Below are 6,000 nucleotides of genomic sequence, written 5' to 3' on the forward strand. Positions count from 1 at the left end.
TGAAGCAAATTACCATTGAGGTTCCTGCCGATGATAATCTTTTGAAGAAGTCAGGCCAGGCTGACATATGGTTAAAACCCTTGATAGGTCTGGTTGAAAAGTCAAAACTGGAAAGTCATAGTTCTTTGACTTGGATGAACGACATTGTGCAATCATCATTGAAGGTATAAACTTCTCTTTTTATCTTATGTAATTTTCCTTTTACTAGGATCTCATCCTTTTCTCTTTATGTAGATTAATCTTATTGGTATGAAGATGATGAAAAGGGTTTCCCATATGGAGAAGTTGATGCATGATTACCAGATTGAGGATGATAATTGGAAAGAGCAGTATGAAAGTCTCCAGCTCGAGATGGAAGTTTTAGAGGAGAACAAATGTACCTTGGAGCAGTAGATAAAATTTATGGTGGCGGAGCTAGCAGTTGAGAAAGCCTCTTCCAACCAAGCGGGCAAGAACAAACACCTTCTTGAGTCGTCTTTTGCTGAATAACTTTCTAAGGCTATAGAAGAGATCATAGGTCTGAAGGTCCTATTGGATGAGAAAGAAGTTTATGCTGGTGAGCTTGTTCAAACACTCACCCACGCCCAAGAAGATCTCTGAGTGTCTTTCGATAAAGTTAAGTTTTTGGAAAGTTTTCTTGCCCCTTTACAAGCTTCTTATGATGCTGCTTTAGCCGAGAAGTAAGAGCTTAAGAATGAAATTGATTATTGGGAGAGAGAATATGAAGCTCTTGAGGATAAGGCTGCTGTTAAAGTAAGTTGGGCTATTTTGAATACGCGCCATGATACTCTTATGGAGGTAAGCCAGGAAGATTTTAACTTGGATGCTGAGGTAGCAAAGATTAAGGAAACAATTGAGAAAACTCAGCAAAGCCAAAGTTTTTCTTCGCCCATGGCTGATACTCCTGAAGGTGTTGAAGCTAATCCTGGTGTAGTGTTTGTTCAAGCCCCTTCTGATCAAGTCCAACCTTCTGCTGCTGATGACACCATCTTGAATACTGGTTCAGAACCTGCTCCATAGTGAAAGTTTGATTGTGAAGTTAACTAGTTTTTTTAAATTGTTTCGTTGGTGGAATACTTGGTGGTTTTACCCCTGGTCCCATTTAGGGGTAATGTTTTTCGGTAACATCATACCCCCTGTCCTTTTCGGGGGTTTCTGTAAAGACAATTAAGTTAGAACTATGTTTATACTTAGTTTTAACTAAGTTATTTTAAGATATTATAAAGTTTTTGCTCAACTTTTATGATGCCTTTGATTTGAGTTTCTGTTCTACTCTCTTAGTGGTTTGCCCTTGCCTTTTCCTTTATAAGTTTAAGGTCTTATTTTCTGCTTCAAATTTAATATGTGGGTTTTTATTTTACCCTTTTAACTTTTGCATTTAAAAATGCTTTGTTAATTTCATGGCTTTTTGAATCAAGCATGAATTATAAAAGAGGGCCCTTTTATATACGATACTTAATGAAGAAGACGTCTCAACTTATAATGGTGTAAACTTATGAAAGAAGAAATAGGAACACACATGTTTCTTTGAATAACTTTGAAGAAAGTTTTATATCATTCAAACTTGTCGAACTAAATAATACTTTACATGTATTTAAGTATCATCTATAACTCTTCCGTAACTGTTTTCTTTACAACAGATTTGTAAAAGATCCAAGGGTTTCTTTATAACCCATAACTAATTACTGCCTTTAACCTAAACATTCATAAGACTTTAGGATCTACATCCATGAGTGTATCCTTCATAGGTCTTTTAATCAGGCTTGTGTTTTTGGCTCGTGACTTTGCTTTGAACTTGAGATTTGTTGACTAGACTTTAGGCTTAACTTGAAATTTAATTGTTCCAGTCTTCTTTGCCTTCCCTATACATATATTATATAGTCCCCCAAGTGTTTGAGTATTGAAGTATGAAATCTCGAGCACTTGATTATTCCTTTCATGCGGTCCTTTTCCTGAAAAGGAAAAACATACGGGACTTGGAGGTATAATTTAGATGAAGTAACCCATTACATTTTCATCAGAATAGTTGTAACCCTAGACCGGGAATTATGTTTCTTGTCTTTCAGGTCTAATTTCATCATTTGGTATGGGCTAGCTTTTTGCCTATCATCTAAAATTGTTAGTATAACTTTAACAGTTCAAAAACAAAAATAGTAAGTGAGGGTACCTGATCGTGGGTATTTCCTTCCTTTAGAAATAGTACTTCTTCGAATGAACAGCATTCCAACTCGAGGGTAGAATCTTACCATCCATGGTTTCAAGTTCATATGCTCCTTTTTCCTGCGATACCGCGAATCTTGTAAGGTCCTTCCCAATTTGGACTCAACTTTCTTGCATTGGCTGCTCTTGTGGATTAAAAAACTTTCTTGAGTACGTAGTCCCCAATCTTGAAGTATCTGAGATGAGCTTTCTGATTGAAATATTGCTCAATAACTCATTTTTGCGTTGCCATCCTTATTAAAGCAGTTTCTCTCATTTCTTCAAGCAAATCGAGATTTAACCGCATCTCTTCTTCATTTGACTCTTCAGTAGCTTGAGTATATCTCGTACTTGGCTCCCCTATTTCAACTGTAATTAAGGCTTCAGCACCATACACAATGGTGTCTCTCCCGTACTTATTTTTGCTGTTGTTCGGTAAGCCCACAAGACTCCAGGTAGCACCTCTGGCCACTTGCCTTTTGATTCTTCTAGTCTTTTCTTCAAGTTGTTGATAATAACTTTATTTATTGATTCAGCTTGTCCATTGGCCAATAGATGATAAGGTGCTGAGGTAATCCTTTTAATTTGCCAACTTTGAAAGAATTATGTGATTTGCGCACCTATAACTTGCAGGCCATTATCACACACGATCTATTTTGGACTCCAAATCGACATATGATGTTTCGCCAGATGAAGTCCCTGGCCCCTTTTTCTCGTATCTGTTTGAAGGCACCTGCTTCTACCCACTTAGTAAAATAATCAGTGAGTACTAATAGAAATCGTACCTTGCCATTGGCTTATGGTAGTGGACCCACTATATCCATTTCCCACTTCATAAAAGGCCATGGTGCAACAAACGGATGTAACAATTCAGTTGGTCGATGCATGTTGTTACCATACCTTTGGCACTTGTCACATTTAGCCACAAATGTTTCTGCTTCTTCTTCCATTTTTGGCCAGTAATACCTTGCTCTAATTAAAGTTTTCACCAAGGATCTTCCTCCGGCGTGATTTCCACAATGTCCCTTGTGTACTTTCCTCATCACATATCATGTTTGAGAAGGTCCAAAACATCTTGCTAGAGGGCCGCCGAATATTTTTCGATATAGATTGCCCCGATCTAAACAGTAACGAGCAGCCTTTCGACGGAGTGCCTGAGCCTTTTTCTTATCTTCAGGTAATATTCCATACTGCAAAAACTGACAATCTCGTTTCTCTAATCCCAAGTTAAATTATTGAAATTTACCTTGTTTTTATCTTGATCAAGTACTGAATGGAACAAATGTATTACAGAAGCATTTTATTCATTTGTTACTTCTGCAGTAGATGCAAGATTAGCCAATGCATCTGCCTCGACATTCTCTTCTCTTGGTATCTGCATAATTTTCCAAGTTTGGAATTGTCTAACTATATTCCCTGCCTTTTCCAAATATTGTTGCATCCTCGCCTCTCTAGCTATATAAGTCCCCTACATTTGGTTAACTACGAATTGTGAATCGCTTACTACGACTTGCGAATCGCTTTTGATTATGACCTGCTCTATTCCGAGCTCTCGCGCCAATTCTAGACCTGCAATCACAGCTTCATATTCTTCTTCATTATTATTAATGGAATGGAATTTTATGGCTTGTCGTATAATCTCTCCCGTAGGTGGGACCAAGACAATGCCCAAACCTACTCCTTTTACATTTGAAGTTCCATAGGTAAATAAGGTCCAAGTACCTGGATTAGACCCGTTAAATACCTGCAGTTCTTTTTCTGCCTCTGCCTGTATCCCTGGAATAAAATCTGCCACAAAAACTGCTAAAACCTGTAACTTTATTGCAGTTCTAGGTTGATATGTGATGTCATATTCACTTAGCTCTATAACTCATTAGGCTAACCTGCCTGATAACTCTTGTTTATGCAATATATTACATAAGGGGTAGGCAGTTACTACAGAGATAGGATGACATTGAAAATAAGGCTTTAATTTTCTAGATGCCATAATTAATGCTAGTGCAAGTTTTTCTAAATGAGGCTATCAAGTTTCAGCATCCAATAAAGACTTGCTAACATAATAAATTGGAGATTATTTACCTTGGTCCTCTCGAACTAATACGGCACTTACCGCTACTTCCGAAACAACAAGGTAGATGAGTAGTTTTTCCCCGTCCTTTGGTTTGGCTAGCAATGGTGGATTTGACAAGTATGCTTTTAAATTTTTGAGCGCTTGTTGACATTCTTCAGATCATTCAAATTGATTTTGCTTTTTTAAGGCTGAAAAGAACTTAAAGCACTTTTCTGATGACTTGGAAATAAATCTCCCCAACGCTGCTATTCTTTCTGTCAACCTCTGTACTTCTTTTTTGCTTGTAAGTATACCCGATATTTCTTCAATAGCCTTAATATATGCGGGATTTACTTCAATGTCATGGTTAGAAATAAGGGATCCCAAGAACTTACTTGACGACACGTCAAATGCACATTTATCAAGATTTAACTTCATGTTAAATTTGCGAAGAATCTAAAATGTATCTGATAGGTGTTGAATATGATTCCTTGCTTGTTATGATTTGACTAGCATATCATCTATATAAACCTTCATGGTTTTTCCTAGATGTTCTTGAAACATGTTGTTCACTAGCCTTTGGTACGTGGCCCCAACATTCTTTAGGCCGAATGGTATAACTTTATAGCAGTAAGTCCCCCTGTCTGTAATAAAAGAAGTTTTTTCCTCATCTAGAGGATCCGTTTTGATTTGATTATATCCTGAATAGGCATCTAAAAACTTAATAACTCATGTCATGCAGTAGCATCAATTAGTTGATCTGTGTGCGGAAATGGAAAAGAATCTTTAGGGCAAGCTTTATTTAAATCAGTATAGTCTATACAAACTCGCCACTTACCATTCTTTTTGGGTACTACTACAGTGTTAGCCAACCAATCTGGATACTTTACCTCACGGATAGACCCGATTTTTAAAAGCTTTTGTACCTCATCCTGAATTACCTAATTCTTGAAGGAACCTTGCTTCCTTTTCTTTTGTTTGATAGGTAGGTATGTTGAATCTTCATTCAGTTTATGGGTCATTACCTCCGGTGGTATACCGGTCATATCTAAATGTGACCAAGCAAAATAATCTGCGTTAGCTTTTAAAAACTCAATTAACTTACTTTTCATCACTAGGCTGAGGTTGGTTCCAATGTAGACTTTTCTGTCCGGCCAATGTGCAAACAATACCACAACTTCTATTTCCTCGATTGTTGTTTTGATGTTTTCATTTTCTTCTGGTTCTTGAATAGTATCATGCCTCGAGTCTACATCTGTTTGCCCATCTAAAGTTGAGGCTTGTGTTGCTGCATCCTCAACTGAATTCTGTAATTGCTATTTTTCTCGTTTTTTGTGCTTGAGTCTGCCACTGAGTTAACGCTTCTAGAAGCATGTTAGTCACCACAGATTTGTCGTATTCCCCATTGTGAAGGAAGCTTGATAACTTGATGTAGGGTAGATGTAACATCATCCATTTCATGAATCCATGGTCTGCCGAGAATCATATTGTAAGCCATATCCATTTCTATCACTTAAAATTTGGTGTCTTGGACTACTCTTTCTGCGAATGTGGTGAGTATTATCTCTCCTTTTGTTACGACACTCGAGTTGTCAAAACCAGACAAAGTTCGTGCCTTGGGTATCAACTTATCATTGGCTTGCATCTCGTTTACCACTCTCAACAGAATGATATTCATAGAACTACTTGGATCAATCAAAACTCATTTTACATTAGTGTCATGTACAAGTAAAAATATTATTAGTGCATCA

The sequence above is a fragment of the Nicotiana sylvestris genome, chromosome 11, assembly GCF_000393655.2.
Source record: "Nicotiana sylvestris chromosome 11, ASM39365v2, whole genome shotgun sequence".
Lineage (NCBI taxonomy): Eukaryota > Viridiplantae > Streptophyta > Magnoliopsida > Solanales > Solanaceae > Nicotiana > Nicotiana sylvestris.